Source organism: Balaenoptera borealis (genome assembly GCF_965194805.1).
Source record: "Balaenoptera borealis genome assembly, chromosome: 3".
Taxonomy (NCBI): domain Eukaryota; kingdom Metazoa; phylum Chordata; class Mammalia; order Artiodactyla; family Balaenopteridae; genus Balaenoptera; species Balaenoptera borealis.
Window position 1 is genome coordinate 25522892 of NC_138866.1, and position 22655 is coordinate 25545546.

Consider the following 22655-nt stretch of genomic DNA (forward strand, 5'->3'; position numbering starts at 1 on the left):
CAGCAAGGAGGAAGGAGGGAGGAGGGAGATGCAGGGCTGTGGGCCCAGGCCACACGAGGGCAGCAAAAGCCCCTCTGGAATGGGGGCTGCCTCCCTCTCCCGCCTCCCAGCCTGCTTGTGGATGGGCAGCCCTGAAACCAGCCGCAACCTGGGTCCAGGTGGTGAGGTGCTGCCCAGAGGAAGTTCCACCGTCCTCAGGCTGAGCTGGCCAGACCAGCCAAAGTGTTTCCTGGCAGGCAGGGTGGCCTGTCAGTTTTTACTGGCCTGGAGGGGGCCTGGGTGTGCTCATGAGAGAGTCGGAGAATCTGGACACGGAGGAGATGTGAGGGTCTTTCCTCTGCCAGGAACCCACACAGCTCCAGGGACCAGAAGCCGCAGCCCCACCTAGTCTGGGGGGCAGCCTGGGAAATTGGCCAGCTCAACCCGGTCTTTGGGACAATCCAGAAGAAGGAATGAAATCAAGTAAGTGGGAGCTAGGGTAGCACAACAGTTAAGCTCATAGCCTTGGAGAATGATGGGGACCTGGTTTCCAGTCCTGGCTCAAGCATTCACCAGCTGTGTGACCTGGATCAAGTCGGTTAGCCTCTCTGAGCCTCCATTTCCCCACCTGTAAATCATTAGCAGTATCTACCATGTAGAGTTTGCGAAAATTGTCAGATATATACATAAAGCGCTTGGCACACTGCCCAAGAGATGTAGCTAGAGTTATTTTTTAAGTCATTATCAGGTAAATAGGTCTGGAGAGCTGGGAGACAGCTGCATACAGAAAACAATTGCATATTTCCCCACGTTCACAGCTATGGCTGGGTTTTCTGTGCGGGGCCAGGTGTGGGTGTGGGTGGGTGGAATCAAGAAGGGGAGGAACGGGGGTGAGGGGTGGAGGGTGAGGAATTATGAACCTAGCTGCTGTGAAACCAGGTAAAGGCTCAGGTCGCCCTCCCGGGTAAGGAAAATGTTGGATTTGTCCACCGGCACCTCCTTCACCGGCACTGCGCTCAGAGGCCCCCTCCTCCCGGAGGTGCAGGGCAAGGGTGTCAAGCTGGATAATAAGAACTGAGGCTGCGGTGCCGGCGCCTCTGTTTGAACAGAGGGAGGAAGGAGGGCTGAATGCAGCCGCAGGATCCGTTGGCCTGGGGACTGGGCGGAGGGCAATCCCTGGAGGATCGCTGCCTGGCTGCCAGATGGTCTCTCTAGGGGGCGGCGGAAGGGGGCAGGTACCTTGACCTTGAGCAGCTAAGGGCCCTGTGGTCCACTGGGTTCACCCTCCAGGGAAGCAGGCGCCCCCGCTGGCCTCCTGGCCTGCACAGCGGCGGCCTGGGCCCTGGACCAGCCTCCCCCTTCCCACCAGGCCTGCTAATGAGGAGCGGCTTCTCCAGGGGCAGAGGGCTGTGCTCCCGGCAGGCGGACTGATGGTGGATGATGGAGGGTGAGTGTGTCTGCCTGCGTTCTTTTACCTTCTCCAGAAAGGTCACCAAGGGGTCTGCATTACGAGCGGTCTTGAGCCGGGTAGGATTTTCTCCTACAGTTTCATCTACTCCCTGGATGGCCCCCAGTGTGTGAGCCGCTGACAATCCTCAGTCTGTGCAATTGATTTCCTGGAAGCGGCGGCCCAGCCAGCAGCCAGTGCTGGATATGTGCTGGGGGGACGGGGGCGGAGGAGGCTGTGAGCACCCTCCCACTCCTTGGCAGGGCGCGCACTTCTACCCACTCGAGGTATCAGCACCCACAGGAATACTTGTATGTGTGCACCAAGAGGCATGGGCAAGGATGCTGGTTGTAGAATTGTTTGCATGGGAAAAAATCTGTTCATGGGAGGTGGGAGGGGCGGCTGCAGTCTGAGTGTGGATGGGGTCCCCTGGATTGTGCAGCAGTACCACTTACCACAATCGCCTTTTGACCCGTGCTCCCCAGAGTCGGGCCGCAACAGGGACCCTGAGTGAGGGAGTGAGTGGGAAGGGGGTGGTTGAATCAACTGTTACATTTGCACATGCAATACTAAGCAGAAATTAGAAAAAAGAAAAAAAGCCACAGCAGACGAGGATACTCCGTATATGTGGTCATGAAAAAAATGTCCAAGATATATTGTTATGTGGGAGAAGTTGCAGGACAATATGGTCGGCTTGATCCCATTTATGTAAAAGCAAAGAAAAATAAACATCCTGGCATCATACACACATGGGTGTGTGTGTGTATGTGTGTATATATGTGTGTGTATGTGTGTGTGTGTGTGTGTGTGTGTGTGTGTGTGTGTGTGTGTGTAAATGCCCAGAAAAGGTCTGGGATGATATACAGCCAACTGCTAATATAGGTTACTGCTAAGGAAGCAGGGATATTGGTGAGAGATGGGAAAAAAAGGAACTTTTCACTTTTTCTCTTTTACTTCTGTGTTCACATTTTTTTATGGAGAGAAAAAAGCTAGTGTAAAGAAAAGTACCCGGGACTTCCCTGGTGGCACAGTGGATAAGATGCCATGCTCCCAATGCAGGGGGCCCGGGTTCGATCCCTGGTCAGGGAACTAGATCCCACATGCATACCACAACTAAAGAGTTTGCATGCCACAGCTAAGGAGCCCACGAGCCGCAACTAAGACCCGGTGCAACCAAATAAATAAATATTAAAAAAAAAAAAGAAAGAAAAGTACCCTCCTTTCCTCTGTGCTCCTTGCCTAACTCCCTCATCTACCAGAGACTTCTGCAAGTTCCCACTCCTTACTGTACTTTTTGGGACAGTGAGTTCCTCCAAGGTCTCTTAGTTTTTTCTTTTGAAGGAGGAACCCTGGCTGGGAGAGCTGGACGTGACCTGGATCCATGTCAAAGGCCGCTGTGACATTGGCGCGAACCAATAACAGCCCAACATCCATCCTGGCCTTCTGACCTGCATCCCCTGCTCTGGTGGCCAGGTTGTCCAGTAGACCCTGCAGAGACAACCTGTGGGGTGAAGCCCCTCTGAGGGGGGCGGCCTGCAGCAGGGGAGGTGCGTGGGAAGGAGCCCAACAAGGCTGTTTGGTCATCACCAGCTCTGATCTATTCTATGCTGGCACCTCTGCAAGCAGGTGCGACCACATCCGGTTCGTCCAGGCTCAGCTAGGGAACTTCACCCTGTCCCTCTCCTGCGATGAACCTGGCTTCAGGTGCTTGCAGTGTTGACACCCAGCCAGCTCGCGACTCAGTGGGTCATAGCCACCTGCTTCTGCTGGTGTTTTACTGGGATGCTTCTTGAGGATAAGGAGAAGTTTCTATCCTAAGTTCCTTTCCCGGCATTGAGGATGGAGGTACTTCCCCAGCCACAGGATCCACCTTCTCACCAGTGCTTCCTGAAAGTTAAAACATTGGCAAGAGGTCAGGTGACTGGTCAGAAGCCATATGACGCAGCCACTCCCATCCTCTCGCCTCAGCCAGACTGGACACCTGGGTGACCTGCTACTCCTGAGGGTCCCCAGGGCCGAGGAACCCTCTGACTGGGCTTCTTGGTGATGGGAGCTGATGCAGGGCTGCACCACTTAGGATGCCTACAAGGCCAAGGTGACCCAAACCCTGTCCAGCTCATCTTAGGCACTCCATCCCCTGCCCCGGCACCACCTGCAGTTGCTCCAGCATGCCTGCTCCTGCTTGCCTCGGGGCCTTTGCATAAGCCAGTAGGTCTCAAACTTGTGTGGGCATCAGAATCCCCCCGAGGGCTTACTCAAGATTTCTCGGCCTCACCCCCAGAGTCCCCGATTCAGCAAGTCTGGGGTGAGGCCCAAGAATCTGCATTTCTAACAAGTTCCCAGGTGATCTCATGCTGCCCAGCCAGGCACCACCCTTTGAGAGTTGCAGGTGTAAGCCATCCCCTCATCTGTCACTCCCTCGGGAAGCCTTCCTGGACTTTCCCAAGAGACATGAGTGTTCCCCACCATGTGCTTTCGTGGGACCTGGTACTTCTCTTCATGGCACTTATCACATTTTGCAATTACTATAAATTTGTGAAAATGTTAAATTGATGCCAGTCTCCCTCTTAAGCGTATGTCTGTTTTGTTTCCCCTTGTCTCCCTGGTGCCCAGCACAGTGCCTTGTACATAGTAGGTGCTCAACAAATAGTTGCTGTATGAATGAATGAGTGAATGAATGAATACATGGAAAAGACACTCAGAAGCTTGTCGTGGTTACCACTGGCTCAGGCGACTCTGGGCTCTAGTAGCACAGTGAGGGGAAGCGGAGGGAAATGGTTTGGAACACAGCTGCGGGGGTTCAAACCCAGCTGGTGTTATTAGCTGTGTGACCTTGGGTTGGTCACTTAACCTCTCTGTGTGTTGCCTTGCTTATCTATACAATGGGACTAGTAAGGGTACCCAGTTCACAGGGTTATATAAGGATTAACTGAGTAATCCATCTAGAATGCTTACATGTATGCCTGCCACATGTTAAGTGCTATCTAAAATTATGTCTTATTGTTATCAAAGTGCCTGGCAGTGAGGCCCTTCTTGCTTTTATCAGACTCTGTCCAGGGATCAGCTTCTGGAGAGTTCCCTGTGGTAGACTTGGGTAAGACCTAGACGAAGGAATTAACCCAGAGTCTGCATTTGGATGGACTTTCCCAGAATTTGCTGTGCCCACCTGCCCGGGCTCAATGATGGTTGTGGGCAGTGTGTGTCTGGGGGGTGGGGACATGGCTGCCGCCCTTCTTCCTGTCCCCACGTGCTTGGAGCGGGCGTTTCTGACCTTCCCTCACTGCCTGCCTGGCATGGAGCTGACTCACCGCCAGGAGCGGGTGGTGATTAGTATGCAGGGCAGGTACTGGGAGGAAAGCTGTCTCCACGCAACAGCTCTTGATGTGTTCCTCTGATTAATGTGGCAGAGAGAACATTGCAGCTTTTTCCTGAATGGTTGCCACGTGGAGCCAGAGTCATTAGCATTGCATCTCCCGCTTGCCATGACCTGCTGACCACCCTAAGTAGATAAAAATGAAAATGGCCAAGACAGCTGCAAGACTCAGAAACAAACTGCCTGGTGGCTCTGCAGCCACGGGAGAGTCTTTCATGTGGAAGTTTTCCGGAACAGCCCCGCCTTCCCCATCCTCTCGCACCCCTGCTAAACTAACTAAAGCCATCCTTAAAGTTTCTGCTTCTGTCACTGCTGGTCCCCAGTGAGGGCAGAACCCCTTTCTGGGCAATGGAGCCCAAGTATGAGTGTAAGCGTCATTGCCTCCCCCACAGGTGTGTGCCCAGGTGAAATATGATGGGAGGAGGGGAAAGGGTACCAGGTAGAGGGATCAGATTGGGTGAAGGACAAGGTGGTGGGAGGGAGCTAGAGCACTGAGGGGTCCGTGCTGGGCAGAGAGAGCAGGTGGGGTGGAGCAAGAAAGGGGACTGGGGACCCAGACTTTATCCTGAGGGCAATGGGGAGAAACATCGCGTGGAGGGATGGTATCTCATCAGCAGTAAGACCGGGCGTTATAATGACCCCTCTGTCTCCAGCGTGATGGATATTGGGGGCCCCATGTAGAAGTGTGGGGAACAGTTAGGAGGCCGTTGCCATAATCCAGGTGGGTGACACTGCTGCCTTGAATTGACACCACACATTCCTCAGGGCAGTTCCTCTGAAACCCCGGGAGTTGGGGTATCAAAAGCTTGCGTTGCTCGGGGAAACTGAGACAAGCAGTGGTGGCTTGGGAGGTGACAGCCTCACCAGGATGGGAGTGATGGTGGGGAGGAGTTCCTTCTGTAACTTTGCTCTTTCCTTGGCTCTGTGGGCCTGGATTCATGTTACCGTGCTGTTCTGAATTAGTGGTCTTGGATATTTTTTTCCTAATTTGCTATTTTCGTTCTCTGGGTCTCAGTTTTACAGTCCATGCAGTGGGGGAGAGGCAGGGAGCTCAGAGAATGGCCCCTGGGCTTCCTGGGAAGGATAATGAACGATAAGGCGGGCCCAGGTAGCACGCTCGAGCTCCTGCCTGCTCCATACCCGCCCCACCCCCGCCACGGAGCCTCTGCCACCACCCTGCACATCACCGTCAGAGCCCCATTTGGGTGCTGGTCTTCAAAGCCAGCCCCACCGCATCCACTTGCCAGAAAGCAGGCCTCTGAACTCAGCCCAGGCTGGAAGGGAATGAGCAATGGCGCTAATTGCGGAGTCGGCAGGAGAGGCTGGGAGGAGCAGCCGAGAGAGAGAGAGAAATCATCTTGTGATGCGCCAATTACTGATCAGCTGGGACATAATTGCGGGGCTGCCATCCCGGCTGCTGGAGGTACCAGGCCTCCCTCTCGTTAATCAACGATAATCCAGAATTACGACCCTTAATGATTTGCAAAGACACTTATGCACACACACACACACACACACACACACACACACACACACACACACACACATGCTCTCACACGGACACAAGTAATTGATAATCAACCATGTAATTTGAGGCAATAATTCTGTCCGGGCCAGAGAACAGGCTCCACCCTGCCAGCAAAACAGAGCCCAAATCACAGCCCACCCAGCGATGGGTGGCAGCTTCTCTAGGGGAGGGAGGCTCCTTCCCTTCTCTAGAGTGGGTGCCGAGGGGGCCCCCAATTATCCCTAGGCAGAAGGAGTACAGACATTTTTTTGTTTCCTACTTTTACTTACCTATATCTTCTAATTTTTTCACATTATACTTTGTAGCATTTAGAAACACCATTGCCATTGTTGTCGCTTATTCAGGGCCCTAAACCAATGGTCTCTAACTTAGTGCACATTCAAATCATCTAGGGAGATGGTTAAAAATGTGGATTCCTGCGCCATGCTCCCGGATATTTAGACTCAAGAACCGGGTGTGGGACCCAGGAATCTACATATTTAATCAGTGTCTCAAGTGATTTGGGCATAGATGATCCGAAGACTACACTTTAAGAAGCAATACCCTAAACCAGTGGCTCCCCACCCTGACTGCACAATGAGATGACTTAAGGAGATTTTAGAAAATTCTGTTGCCTGGGCTCCACCCCCAGGGATGTAAGACTTCATTGATTGGGGTGCCCACTGGGCATCAGGATTTTTTTTTAAAGGACCACAGGTGATTTTAACCATCAGCCAAGGGTGAGACCCATGCCTTATCATTCCAGATGGGCTCAACTGGCATCTGTCTTCCCAGCCTGTTCCTGTTCTTTACCTTGGGAACTGCTACCTCGATTGCTTCAAACTTGAACACGCATATGAATCACTTGGGCTTTTGTTAAAATGCAAGTTCTGGTTCAGGAGGTGGGGATGGGAGGGCCGCGACCCCAGACACATTTCCAGGTGATGATGATGATGCTGGTCCTGGAGAGGCAAGACTCTCTTTTCCTTGTTCAAGGCCCAAGCGTGTGAATTTTGGTGCCAGAAAGTCCTGTTTACGGAGCTCTGCTTCTGGGGAAACTCAGTGCTGGTGCTGGCTCTGCAAAGATGAATCCATCCCACTCTTGTTCAGGCGGCTGACTGCAAGTCACATGTTCGGTTCTTCCAGGGTCTTGAGAACAAGACACGCTCAGGCTAACTCAGGTGATGGGGCCCCTGGGAAGCAGGGGAAAATGGTGCCTGCCTTGCAGAAAACAAAATAAGATAAATTCTTGTAAAGCCAGGCACAGAGCATGAAGCAGTCATTGGGCTGGAGGGCCAGGTAAGACAAAACATAAGCATGTGCCTTGTGGTGGGGGCCTTGTGGGCTTTAGCAAATCCCTGGAAATGAGAGCTTCCTGGGATTAGGCACGGGAGGAAGGCTGCCAGTGGGGAAGCTGGGGATGCTTCTTAGTCTCTCACCATGGCCACAAGCATCTCGCATTCCAGGGTGAGCATGCTGCTGTGTCCATCTAGAGGAGAAATCTGTTTCCCTTCCTCCTGAACTTGGACTGGCCACATGACTTGCTTTGACCAGTAGAATTCAGTGCAAGTGACGCTATGCCAGCTCCACGGCTGGCCCCTAAGGAGCCTGGCAGCTTCTGCTTTCATCCTTTGGAAGCCAGCTGCCATGTAAGAAACTAACCACCCTGAAGCCACCATGCTGGCCACATGGGGGAGGCCAGGTAGAGGAGCGCTGAGCTGCCAGGCATGTGAATAAGGCTTCTCGGCCCTTCCCTCCCAGTCCAGCTGCCAATGCAGAATGATCCCAGCTAATGCCACGTGGAGCAGAAGAACCGACAAGTTGAGCCCTGCCCAGATCCCTGACTCACAAAATCATAAGAACAAGTGCGTTGTTGTTTAAAGTCACTAACATCTCAAGTCCACTGTCACACAGCAGTAGATAAAAGAATAAACTTGGGTTCTTGTCTCAGTTCTGACACCCATAGGTGAGACCAGTACACTTGTCAGACCTCAGTTTCTTCCTCCGCAAAATGAGGGTTAAATGAAATCATGCATCTCAAACCTGGTGCTCAGGGCCTGGCACACTGCTCTGCTCACCAGATAATCATAATCTATGATTATTACTGAAGCCGTGCCAAGGTTCCCATACCTCTGCTCCACCCAGACTGAGCGACGGCCATTCAGAGCCTCTTGTCCCAGGTCCTCACATGAACGGCCATCATTCTCCTCTGATGGGAATGGCCTGTCACCATGGCAGCACACTGGCTAAGAAGAGTGGCTTCTGAGCCAGAAAAGCATGGATGTCCTTTTCTGCCAGTTTCTAGCTTTGTGACCTCAGGCAAGTTATTTAATGTCACTGAGCCTTAGTTTCTTTGCCTGAAAAGAGAGGAAGTCAGCCAAGCTCCTCCTCCAGGAAGCCTACCCTGATTAACCTCTCCCCACCATATGTCTCTAAGTAGTGTTTTGTCGTGTCCTATTTACAAGGCAGGTGCTAATTTCTGAACTTTCAGAAGAGGGATGAAATTACCTACACAGGTTGGAAAAAGGGTGTGGAGGACCCTTGAGCATGCTTCATTAATAAAAATAACCCCTCTTCATCAAGTCCAAAGAGTTTGCTAAGTAGTTTGCATGTATTGTCCTCACAACACACCTGTGAGGGAAGGACCACTGTCACCATTCCCCCTGTGGGGTGTGAGGGTCCTTACCTTAGGAGCTGGGTGGGGCCTCGCAGTGGACACTCGCTCGTTGCTGTGTCAAGCGTCTTTGTGTGTATGGACACTAATCCTTCTCCCTACGTACCTTAGGGACTAATAACAAAATATGCAAGAGAAATATTTATAGAAATCAAAACAGATGATTTTTTGTCTAACTGGTGCAACCTGCCCTGCCTTCATGCTGCATCCAGAAATGGATCCCTTCTCACTAACCTTGCTACCACCCACCTGGTTCCAGCCACCATCCCTTTGCCTCTATCCCTCCAATAGCCTGGTCCCCCTGCTCTCCCGCCGTTCTCCTGACAGAATGATCCTGCTCAAATGCAGGACGGATGATGTCACCCATCTGCTGAAAACCCTGCAATGGCTCCACCTCACTCAGAGTAAACACCAGTGCCCTCCCAATGGCCCTCAAAGCCCAACACCACCTGCTCCTCCCCATTCCCTCTCTGACCACATGTCCTATTCCCCTCCCTTGTTCTCTCCAGGACGGCTTCTCTGTCATCAGACATGTTCTTGCGTCAGGGCCTTTGCATCACCATTTCCTCTGCCTGGAAGCCTCTTTTACTAAATAACTACGTGGTCCACTCTTTCACCTCCTTTAGATCTTTACTTAAATGTCACCTTTTTAATGAGGTCTTCCCTGACCACTCCATTTAAAATTACCCCCCTATTCTGGGGCACCCAAACCCGCTCTTTTGCTTTAGTTTTCTCCATAGCACATATTACCAGCAAATGTCATGTTTGTGCCAGTTGCTTATTTATTTTTCTGTCAACACACACAAACATAGTAGAATGTAAGCTCTGTGTGGGATTTGTGTCTGTTTTATTTACTGCTATTGCTTCAATACCTGGCAGTAGCTCAATAAAACCTTGTTACATGAATGAATGCAAAAGCACACATACACACAGAGTGTGAGATGATACTACAGACAGCCTTAAAGAATAGACCGGACCCAACTTGGGTAGTTTTGAGACGGGTGTTAAAACATTCCTCTGGTATCAGTTGGTTTCAGCCCTCACCTTTGCTCTGTGTGTGTGTGCGTGCACATGTGTGTGCATCCGTGCACTTCTACAGTAAAGGCCACTGGGAATGGAAACTTGTTGATTGTGGTAGCGATGATGGATCTTAATAAAAATTCATTGAGGACATCTTTCCCTATCCTCCTCAAGCCCTCAAAATCATACCACGTGAGACCAGATTCGCCCAGTGGTCTGGGAGAGAACAGGGATCCGGGAAGGCAAAGGCCCCCACCAGGTGACACTGTGAGGTGAAGCAGCCCAATTAACTCAAGGAGAAATACCCGCCGTGGCCTGGATCGTGCAGTGTGGGGACTTGCCATCCCAGTAACATGCCCACGATCCTCCCACATCCACTCCGATGGTCTCTCATTAGAGGTTAGGGCCCCATCATTATCCTGGAGCGGAAAGGTCTAGAGCTAGGGGTCTGCCTGGGTACCTGGTGGGTGGGAGAAGCTGGGCAGCCTGGCATGCCACAGGAGCGTGACAGGGTCCCTTCCGAATGAACCAGAGCCACAGCCCAGGTTCAAAGGGATGAGGTTTTCCTTGAGAAGACATGGCTGTTGGTGATGACTTTCAACTCCCCCCAAGTGACAGAGTCCTTGAGATCCACACCTAGGGTCCCTACCCTCTGGTATGGGGGTAAGGGGTAGAGAAGACTTGTGTTACAGAGGAGGAAACTGAAGCTCAGAGGGATTATGTGGCCTGTCCAAGGTCACTCCACCCACTACAAGTCCAAGATGCAAGGAATTTTGCTCACTGCTGTATCCAACACAGATGGTTTCTGGGATGGTCTCTGAGCTTGAACTGATGCCTGGTTGACTCTAAAATTAATTGGCTCCAAAAACCGAGCTTCCGTGTCACTCATTTTGTTTGTAACTCACTGTCAGTCATCCTTCCAACAACCTGGCGTGTTGCCAGGTGGGTGACACCTCATGGGTGCTCTGTGACTACTGGGTTCAATCTACCAGGCAGCAGCACGCTGTGCTAACAAGGATCCCCCTTCACGGCCCCAGCACCCTGAGCCTGCAGGCCTGCACCTTTGCTCCCAGCCAGCAGGGGGCGCACACACATTGTTTCTAGTGGGCTTCTCACCAACCTCCCCAGGTGCCCTTTGCGGTTCTCCCCTCCTGTGATTGAGCGTGTGTTGCACACACAGGGGCCCTACTTGAAGCAGCCTATTTAATGTCAGGAGCCTTCAAATTGTGCGGTCGTCCCCAGCAGGCAGCCCCCTGGCAATGCATAGGATCTAATATTTACTGAGTGGTTCCTACCCCAGGCACCGTGCTAGGCACTTGACAAGCATGATCAATTTTACAAATAAGAATACTAAGTTTTGGATTTCCCTGGTGGCGCAGTGGTTAAGAATCTGCCTGCCAATTCAGGGGACATGGGTTCGAGCCCTGGTCCGGGAAGATCCCACATGCCACAGAGCCACTAAGCCCGTGTGCCACGACTACTGACCCTGCGCTCTAGAGCCCGCACGCCACAACTACTGAGCCCACGTGCCACAACTACTGAAGCCTGTGCACCTAGGGCCCGTGCTCCGCAACAAGAGAAGCCACCACAATGAGAAGCCTGTGCACCGCAGCGACGAGTAGCCCCTGCTCGCCACTAGAGAAAGCCTGCACGCAGCAACGAAGACCCAACACAGCCAAAAATAAATAAATAAAATAAATAAATTTTTAAAAAAAGAATGTTTAAAAAAATTATTAAAAAAAAATACTAAGTCTCTATTTTTACCTCATTTTAAAAGCAAGAATACTGAGGTTTGGGGCTAAGTGGCTACCCTTGAGACCTCCCCTTTCTGCTCCAAGGTGGTGGGCGTGGGGTGGCGATGGGGGCACTGGCTGAGGCCTGGGCCTCCAGAGAGGACTGGATTAGAAAGAATCCTTCCCAGAAGAGGAATGGTTCCTGCCCCAGATCTGCCTGGGTTCCAGCCTCCTCGTGTTTTGTCAGTGTTCTCCAAAGCTCTGGGCGGGCCCCTTGAGCAGGGCTGCCAGCTCCGTGCTGCTCTGATGGAGCACCCAGGGACACTTCCTCTTGGTGTCAATTCCAGCCACCTGGCACACACTGGCGAGTGTCCTGGGTGGTGACGTTGGTAGTGATGGTGGGGAGGGGAGGGCCAGCCTCATGGGAGGGGAGAAAGCATCAGAGCATGTCACAGTGGACAAGCTAGCTCACCCCCTCTGCCATTTTACATGCAAGGAAACAAACCCAGAGAGGGGAGGCCACTGGCCCAAGGTCACCCAGCTTGTAATGGCAGAGCCAGGGCTGGAACCCAGGTCTCTGAGCTGCTAGGCTTTCTTCAGGCTTTAGGTGACCATGTTATTTGGGGCCTGGAATTGCCTCTTTCCCACCACCCAGCTGCCCACCACATCCCTGCCATGTTCCATGTCAAACCCTGCCCATCTTGATCGAGGCCCGGCCTCCTGCCCCTCTGCCACGAGGAATTCTCTCCCTGTGTTGGAACCATCGCTCTTTAACTGGCCTGTAGCACATGCATTCTATTCTGGGTTGACTTGCCTCTTCTCTCCAGTGGATCTTTGAGACAAGTGCCAAGGGGTAGGGCAGTACAATGGATAAGGCACTGGGCCAGGCACCCAGACACCTGAATTTGAACTCGGCTGAGCCGCTAACTTGCAGCGTGTCTCAGGGAGGTCACTTCCCTGGGCCTCAGTTTCCCCTCTGGTCTAGATCAGGACTTCTCAGACTCTGTCCGTGGAGTCTGCCTCTGACCAGAGTGGACAGGGCCCTGCCCAAGATTCAACTGCAGCAATCTTGCTTTTTTTTCTTTCTTAAATACTTGGGTTTTTGTGAGGGGGAGTGGGGGAAGGTTCTGAGGCCAAGAGAAGTGTGAAAACCATTTTGAGGTCCTTTCTAGTCTAATCTTGCTGTTCTTTGTATCTCTCTCACCCCCCAGTCGCTAGCAGGAATATGGCATCTTGCATAGAATAGTCTAAATAAATATTTGGTGGACAGGATGAATGTCAGTGCCAGGAAGCAGGACCGTGCTGAAGCTGGCTGGGCAGGGGAGGGGCCCAGCAGGAAGAAAACAGCCAGAGGGCAGCTGGAGGGAAAGGGGGCCTGGAACCGGCCTCTAAGGGGAAGAGGGCCTTCGAAAAGGGGGCCGAGGATGCCTTGCGTCTGCAGCTTTCTGCTCCCCGCCTCCTCCAGGTTCCCTCTTGGCTTGCCCCTGAGGTGACACTGCCTCCCCCGTAACCCTGCTGCAGGGGCCACAGTGTCCTCGCACAAACCCTGCTCCGTACCCTGCTGCCAGGGCCGCCCACGCAGACGGGCGGACATGAGTCTGGCAGACACTGGTGCGGCTGAACGCTCCACACACTGGTGTGGAGGAAAACTATGGCCTGGTCAGCAGGCCAAAAGCTAGGTGGGACACCCGGCCCCAAGGCCCCCAAAGGCAGGCCTTTCGAGCTGCAGGAGTCTGCGGGGCCTCCCTGGACATTTTTGGAGGGAGCGGTGTTGTGTGCCTTTTGTCAGTGGTAGGCCATGTTCTACGCGGTGTGGGTATGTTAGTTCTGCTTCCGAATCTTGGCTCCTCCTGGAGCTACCAATTACACTCTAGCCTTCATCCCGGAGCAGGGCTTCCATGCCCCAGGGTAATCAGGGACCACCCCGATTGCATAAGTGTGGCCGCCTACAATTAGAAAAGCCTGTGTCGTGCAGTGTTTACCTCTGACCGGAGTAAGAGGAGGCCTGAGAAGTACAAAGGAAAACCACGGTTACAGCCCCAAGAAGCTCCATCAGGACACTTCCTAACATAATGTTTAAATTTCACTGTCATCGTCATCTTCGTTGTCATTCCAGTACCCACCCACCTCTGCACTGCTTTAAACCTTACTGCGTTACCATCTGCCACGTCTTTGGGGTCATTCATTCATTCACCTTGGAATGTCTCAGCAGGAAGCTTTTTAATCTTTGTTAAGAACCAAACATGCCAGGCACTGTGTTAGGTACTTTATCAACTTTATTTTATTTAGTCATCACCACAACTCCATGAAGTTGATCTGTTAGAATCCTTTTAGCTGCAAGTAACAGCTACCTTAATAATACTGGATTGAGCTAGGGGTCCCTCACTGAACAGTGAAGGAACTGATCATCTCAGGAAAAAGTCCAGAGATGGGTGGCTCTAGGTGCTGAATGTGGCACCAGGACCCCAGTTCTTTCCACGGTTCCATTCTGTCATCTTTAGTGTGTTGGCTTGACTCTCTGAGTAGTTGCCTTCATCACAACAAGATGGCTGCTGTGGCCCCAGCCATCACTCCAGACATAACATCCAGCTGCAGAAGGACAACTGTTTCTTTCATGTTTTAAGAGGAGGGGAATATTTCCTAGAACAACTCTCTAGACAAACCCCTCAAAGATCCCTCCCTACATCTCCTTGACCAGAACTGAGTCACAGATCCATCCCAAAAAGAATCACTGACAAGGGGAATATTATACCAAGATTTGTTTAGACTCATCAGGATTTCCCCCTTTCCCACCCTGGGCATGAGGCAGAGGGGGTGGATTCCTGAAAAAAAAATTTAGGGCACTAAGGAAGAAAGCAGAAGTGACTATTGGGTGGTAATCAACAATGTCTGCCACACAGATAATTACTGTTATCTCCATTTTACAGATGGGAAAACTGAAGCTAAGGGAGATGAAGCAATGACTTAAAGTCACAGTAAGAGGCCAAGTTAGGATCTGAACCCAGAACTGTTTGACTCTAAAGTCCTAGCTCTTTCTACTGTAGGATGCACCAAGCACTATTCTACGTCTGCTTGTGAGTAAGAAAGACGGTTATATGCACATCTACTTCAAATTCTTGCTGAAACAAGGGAGGGTATAAATAATATACAGATACACTCATATATTATTTTACTGACAATAAAATTATGTCATAAGAGTTTACATTAAGGTAGGTATTTATTAGCATTTATTTAGGGCCTTCTAGGTGACTTGGGGATAGAAGGGTAAGCCCTAGACTTGAACTTCATGAGTCCCCAGTGGGGGAGTTGTATGAACAGATAACTACAGTTCTTTGTGATACATGCAGACTGTCACTGAAGTAAGAGCAGGGAAATGTGGGAGACCAGTTTCACAGGAAAGGTAAAAACTGAGTTGGGTTTTGAAAGATACACAGAAGTTTGCTCAAAGAAGCAGAGGGGAAAGCATTCTTTCTAGGCAGAGAAAAGAGCCCTGCAAAGGCACGGGGCAGGAAGAGATAGAAAGGCGGGTGGGAGGCAGTTTCCCAGGGGCCTTGCGTTCCAAACTAAGGAGTTTGTCTTGATTCTGTTAGGCGCCTGGAAGATTTTTAAGCAGGAAAGTAAAGCAATCAGATTTGAATGATTTTGAAGACTTGGAACCCCTAATGAACCCAAGTGAACGTGAGTAGGCAACGTGGAAGAGAGGAATCAACGGCTAAGACACAGATGTGTGCTCCAGACGTGTGGATCCCGACACAAGTTAAGTCACAGAGGAGGAACGAGAAGGAGTTCTCCCCTCATCAGCACTGCGTCCAGCTGTTCTTGGGGCCCAATGTGCCACACAGGGATGTGCGGGACCTTCCAAGGGCTTGAGAAAACCCACAGAGACTATGAATAACTTGACTAATGTATCCATACGGAACAAACATACTGACTCTGAGATTGTTACTAAAAGGTAGCATTGAGTGTTTACTATATTCTAGGCACTCTGCCAAGTACTCTATATACATACATTATCTTATTTAATTCTTACAACAATCTAATAAAGAAGGTTTAGGCTAAATTACATGAAATTGCCAGTATTTGATGTGTTTAATTTATGAGAACAGGGAAGGAACCTGGAGGTTGGCACGGGTCACACAATCACACAAAGCCAACTTACGATTCAAACTCAGGTCTGTCTGAGAAGGACTCTAGAACAGGGGTCCCCAACCCCCGGGCCGCGGACCGGTAGTGGTCTGCGGCCTGTTAGGAACTGGGCCGCACAGCAGGAGGTGAGCGGCGGGCAGCAAGTGAAGCTTCATCTGCCGCTCCCCATCGCTCGCATTACCACCAGAACCACCACCTCACCCCTCCCCCCAGCCGTGGAAAAATTGTCTTCCAGGAAACTGGTCCCTGGTGCCAAAAAGGTAGGGGACCGCTGCTCTAGAGTAAGGCAACCCTGAGTTCTAACTGCAGCCACCACTTACTAGCTGTGTGTCCTGGGACAGGTTGCTTAACCTCTCTGAGCTTCCTTTTCTTTATCTATACAGTGGGGAAAATAACGGAACCCCTTCATTAGGTGTGGATTAGAATAGAGAATGCATTAAAACTCTCAGCACAATGCCAGACACAGAAGAGGCTCCCAATGAATGTTAGCTGTGCCTATCATCGTTGTTATTAATATTCCAAAGTCTGGGCTGTTAAGCACCTTCCCAACCCGCTGCGGGGTGGGATGCCTTCTGGAGTCACTGTGTCCCGTGGGCAGAAAGGAAAGAGATTCTATTGCAGGAACCATGACAGTGTTACTGGTAAATAATCTTCAAGCTCATGGGCCGAGGAGAGCCCGAAGCTGTGTCCTCTAGCTTCCAGCACTGCAGACCCCTGCTTGCCCCTTCCTCTCCTGAGGCCTCTGGGCCCTCACAGCCACAGGGGATGACCCAGGAGGAAGCAGCCTTTGCACTGGAGAGTGGCTGGGGCAGCTCTGCCCTCATTTGGGGCGGCCCTCCTATGGAGCTATTTCTGCTCCTTTTCTCATGAACCAGCCTAAATGGAGTGTATTTCCAGGAAAGCCCGGCTGCCTTTGCTTTCAAGAGCTGCGACTACCAGTGAGGGGTCCTGTGAGTCCCCATCGCCCTCGGGCCTCATGTACGCGTTTTCTGGTTTTGTGTACAGATGTTTCCGATACATGCATGCATGCAGCTGTGTTTGTGTTTCTGGGCCCAAGGGGAGCTGTGCTGGCATGGGCTGGAGGTTGACACCACCCTTGGCAGCAAGAGCCCCAGGACACCTTATGCCCATTACATTCCATGCCTGGGTGGGATCCCTGCCTGCTGGGTGAGTATTGACCTCCTGCACCTTTCCAGCTAAATTTCCAAGTGTTCTTTAGGCAGAAATTACAAGTGCTGTTAACTTGAGAATGCAGTTCAAACCCTGACACCCAGCTGTTCTCAGGTCATCTACTGGAGATGGGGTGCTTCTCGCACAAACTGACATGGAGGCAGCTGCCGTAATAAAAGACTGAAAGAAGAGAACAGGCGGGCCAGCTAAACTGTACCTTCGTTTCAGTGCTTTTGGATGTGCACAGATCTTTCTGGTACCGTCTGCCCTTTTGCTTGGCTGGCCTCTTGCACAAGACCTGGCTGCCCCCAGCTCAGTCTCTCTGAAAAACATGGTTAACCCCCTCCAGAGAAACGCAGAATACAGACACTCCTTATGCATTTTCCTGCAAGCATTCTATAGCTCCAGCCTGGAAAAGCTTCCAAAAGTTTTTTGAACCAAAGATAATAATAATAATAATAAAAGAGGTGGGGGAGGAGAAAAGCTTGGGCAAACGTTCCTGTTGATTAATATTCAAGGGAACAGACTTGGATTGTAGGGAAAGGAAAAAGGAAGGGTTTTCCAGGTCAGTATAAACATTTGTGCTGTTTGCTTTAAAGGCACTTTCAAAATAGTTGGCCTCCCCAAAGCGATTTTTTGGAATCTACCCAGAGGGCAAAAACTTACCCTTCCTTCCCCCATCTGGAAAGCTTTCACACCAGAGGCCCCACTCATTCCTGAGCTCTGGCTTTAGAAAGAAGGACTTTCCCAACCTTCCAAGATTCCTTGCCCTCCCTCACCCGGCTGACCCACAAGGAGTTTGTGTTGGCTCCACCCTGCAGCAGCTGCATTCCAGCTGTGGCGCTGCTGTTAGGAAACATTTAGGAATCCTCTGGCTGGAAAGGTAAATGAGAAATGTGTCCTAATGACACCTGAATGCTGGCGAAAATCTGCAAACAGAGACGCCCAAGGAACAGATTCTGGACTTTGAGTCCCCTTTACAATTCTGCTGTGCAAAGAGCCAGCTGTTAGCTAACAGGAAAGGTTTTTAGTGGTCTCATGGATAAAAGTGCTGACCAGACTGACCCCCCACCCCTACTGTGACATGCAAGAAAATGAAAGTCAAACATATTTGTGAAGCGTCAAAAATATTTTCACTTACTCATGAGTGCTCATCTTTTTAATTAAAGCATAGCATCTTGCTCAAAACAAGCCTCTGGAACAACAAAGTAATCAGAACCTTAATTTAGGGATTTGCCAGCTGATCTTGACTGCTGTGGGAAGGTTATAGCAGTAGCTTAGAGGCAGACGATGGGGTGAATGTCTCCCAGGAGCTTCCCTAGTCTTCGGAAGACAGTGTCTGCCGGAGGATTCGGGTGTAGAGGGGTTGCCTCAGAAACCAGCAAGGATCCTTTAAATGCATAGAAGTTGCCAGACAGGGCAAGCCTGAGCAAATGGCTTTTTACGCAGCTGAAGTCCTCAGCAGCTGTTAGGATGAATGCCACCAAGCAGACCTGGTTGCCAGGAGTGCCGCAGCCTTCACTGGGGTCTTTCCCCTCAGTCTCTTTGCCATCACATTATCTTCTGGGACTGCGCTGTAGACCCTCAGATTAGTGATAGCCCATCTCACTACCTGGTTTTAGAACAGCCGGCAGTAGCTGCCGAGCTACACTCTATCTTATCCTAACCTCTTCCTTTCTTGGCTCTTGAGATTCTGTACCTTTTCCCTAGCTTCATCGGCCACCCAGCCAGACAGCAACAATTAACCACCATGGAAATGCTTTGAGAACCCAGTATCCAGGGTGACAACCTCCGTGAAGTCCTCCATTAATTCCTGGTACTGAAAACGGATATGGAAATTTAGTAGGAGAGCTGGTGGCCTGTGTTCCAGGGGGGCCACCCAGCTATTGTGAAAGCTTCCTTCTCTCCACTTCTTCCTTCTCCTGCTGTCCCACTTCAAACACTCCCTACCGTCTACCTTTTAACACCTCCAAGGCCACCACTGCCACTGCCACCACCGCCCCTCCCCGCCGGCCTAACCACCCACTTCCCATCCAGGTCCTTTCAGAGTGCAGTCTGCGTGGTTGCCATGGAGAGCACCCCCTACCCCCAGTACCCTTGGGGGCTTTGAGACCCTAGAAGGAAAGCACCAGGAAACCAGAAATCGGCTCCCTCCCGAAAACAATGGCTTCCAGGGTCTGTGCCAGACACACTCACAGCACCCGAAATAGACTCATTGTCCTCTTGTGCAATATCCAGGAATTTGGTGAAACTCATCATTTTTCAGGTTACCGATAATGCAAGTTTGGAAACTGAAACAGGAAGGAACACAGGCTGAAAAAGCTTTTATCCAGCACACAGCATTTCTCTCTCCAGATGCAAGACCATTTTTCTGGTTGTTGTTGTTTTTTTATTTTTTTTCCAGCAGTACTTTGGTGGGGTTAAAATTAGCTGGCAGCATTCTGGTCACATGCTAGACAGCAAAACAAAAGGGAGTTGTTCCCTGGCAGCTCCTGAAGCAGACCTTCCTAATCCACGGACTTCTGGGAAGCTGGCTCCTCAGGCCCTGGGACTGAGGGACCACACCACCGACTCCCCTCTGTCGTCATCTTGCTGTAATGGGCAGAACTGGGTAGTGTCTAGGCTGTTTTGAATCTCAGGGCATGCCTCCATTTGGAAAGACATTCAAGGGCCCCAAAATGGCTTTTTCGGATCCTCCCATTTGGGAGAGGAAGGTTGAAAAAAGGAAGAACTTTTGAAGGCAACAAAGAAGCAGACACCACAAGGACATTGAGAGAGAGAGAGAGGGAGAAAGGTGGGGGACAGTGTCTGAGATGTGAGCGCGGGCACCACCTTCTGGGGGCACGGGCTGCTCTGGGCATGGCTGAGATGCCAAATCGTACACCTGAGCTCTATGTAACCAGCTCTTTGGATGGATTCTTTATCTCTGAACCCTGATGATAGGGGCTCATCATGATCTGCTTTGTTCTTTCCAGCTTAAAACTGTTATCAGAAGCCCTAGATGAAAAATACAGCCTCTGATTCACGCACATAGTCAGGAAACATCCCTTGTGCTCAGTGTAGAAACATGCCGGTCAACCTGAGAAAGAAATCACCACCACAAAATATGCTTTTGGCTTGCCAAAGCTCAGCAGCTGTGAGAGCCAAAAACTCAGCTGCCTGGATTTTCTGGGGAAGGTGGGGGCCGAGTAGGGGGTGGTATGGGGGTGGCGATGGGGGAGAGAGAGGGGCTTTCTCAATCACCTGATTATTGCCTCCAACTCCTGTTTAATTCCAAGCCAAAAAACCACCTTGGAACATCTCAAGAGCCAACTGCTCCTAAAAATCACGTTCAGCACTATCTCATCCAGCTCTGCGCCTGCTGGCAAGGTGAAGCAGATGGCTTTTATTGATTAATATATTTATTTGGAAGGGGCTCCTTGAAGTAAGGAAATTCCAGTGAAATAGAACGCCCTGGCCAGAACTGCCGTGACAATCATAAGCAGACACCCAGAGAGAGGCGGGTTAAAAGACACTGCAGCTTAGCCCCAGGAAGCTGGGGCATTTTCCGTCTTTCTCCCAGCTGGCCTCCGTGTCAGCGTGCACTTATGAAGAAATACCTCATTTGGTTTAACCTTCTGTGGTATTCAAGGGTTTGAGTGAGCTATGTGGAGCCCACTTTGTCAAAAGGGCTTCACAAACCAAACAGGCCTCTGACTTGGATCTTATCCTGAAGCCTTCATTATATAGACAGACCCAACAGAAATTCCTACTGCCTTAACGCCCAGCACATAAAGTCCTCTTTAATAAACATATACCATTTTTCAGTGGAACAGCCTCAAGGTGTCAAAAGTACATAAAGGTCTGAAAGCTGAAACCCTAGATAAACAGTGTGCTGAAATATATTTAGCAGAAAATATTGAAAGCCACGGGAAAAATATGTTCTCTTCCTGGGATGTTAACGAAGGTTTAAGTTCAGGAAACCTTCAGGAAATAGCGAGTTGGGTTGAGAAGGAATACTGCTCAATGTAAATAAATCGCTAAACCTCCTTGGCCTCCACAGGCCTTGGCTGGAATGGAGTATTTCATTTTTTCCCCCCATTAAACAGGCCACCCGGAGAGCTGGCATTACAGACCTGAACATGTACCAAATCTGAGTGTGCTATTTTGTTTCTGTACATTGAATCAGACTGTATTTCAAATAGCAGCTTGTGCAAAATGGGCGGGGGGAGGGGGCGGGGGGGGGAGGGAGGAGCGGCCAGCCATCCAGACAGGCACACCCTAACACTCAGCGTAAATGAAAGACCTGTTTCACCTCCTATCACCCGATGTCTTGTCTCAGACAGGAACGTATCCTCTGTTGTTGTTGCCCAGGGTGATGTCATGCTCATTCTAAAGCCCATGGTTCTAAGGGACTCGGTTGCTGCAATACCGTGCCTTCAGAAAGACCTAGATTTCCTGAGGTCTCAGGGTAGGCAGAGAGAGAACAAGGAAAGGACAGGCAGCCACTCTCCCCAAGATGGATGCTGTATGATGTAAGTTGCTGGCTAAAATATCTGGCATCCTTGCCGTTTTAAGTTGCCAGCTAAATATTATTAAAAAGATAAAATACACGCAAACTGTGCAGAATGTAGGGCTGCTGTGTTTACATCCGGGTTGTGATGACTCAAAGACTTAGACTTGGGCTTACTGAAAAGCTCTATTAAAAACACAGCTTTGTGAGAGCCCCCAGGGAGCGGGAAGCAGGGCTTGGGGAGGGGGATTGCTTGGGTGGCTGGTGGGGAGTATGGTGACCCGCCCAAGGACGGTGCCGAGGCCTGTGGTCCTGGTTGGCACTTAACGCCAGGGAAGTGCCTAGGGGTTAATCTCCGCTTCGGCTTCGGCACCAGAGCGGGGAGGGTTAACCTTTTTCCAGAACATTTATTTCACCATCTCACTGACTAGAGGGAGGAGGGGCGGGAGGCAGAGCGAGAGCCTGCCGAGCTGAGAGGCTGCGGATCACAAGGCCATTCTGATAGCCTCCTGTCCCCATGGCAACCGCAACGGCATTTATCAGTTCCTTCTGCGCACAGGCACAGCAAATCTGCATTGCACATGGCAGGCTTCCAGCATTTCAAATGAAAGAACACTTTGAACGGCTGCCAAGTTTGGAAGGAGCATAACTGTCAGGGCTGCTTAAAGCTGGCAGTTTATACTGGGGAGGCTTTCGTTTCCCAGAATCCTCCGGGCCTGGCGAGCTGCCAAGTACTTAGCGGAAGCTAAAAAGTAACTCGCTCCCCTCCCTCCCCTCCCCCTGCTCACGCTCCCCCTCCACGCCATTCACCGCAGTGCTCTCAAAATTTTCCACATGTCCTGTGTCACCAGTGCAGACTGTACAATGAAAACCAGAACGCTGGCTACCCATGACAGGGCTTTTATTAATAATTGGGGGAGGGAGGGCCGGCTGGGATCAGACACTGACAGCCGGGGCACCGGGTCTCCGCTGTACCTGCCAGAACCACTGGGTGTGAACCTATGTGGGGTGTGTGCGTGTGTGCCTTTCAGCCTTAAAAATACATTAATAAAAATAAAAGCAGCTTCAGAACTGTAGACACCCTGAGTACCGGGGCCCGGGCGGGGGATGGGGG

At 50.9% G+C, this 22655-nt stretch overlaps 1 long non-coding RNA gene across 1 annotated transcript; it reads right to left on the reverse strand.

The window, feature by feature from the left end:
* Positions 1–22271, reverse strand: LOC309625357. The gene is made up of 3 exons (XR_014242476.1): positions 17267–22271; positions 7120–14322; positions 1–3313 (listed from the first exon to the last, which is right to left on the reverse strand). It is a non-coding gene; the product is annotated as an uncharacterized lncRNA (long non-coding RNA).
* Positions 22272–22655: the final 384 nt, after the last annotated feature.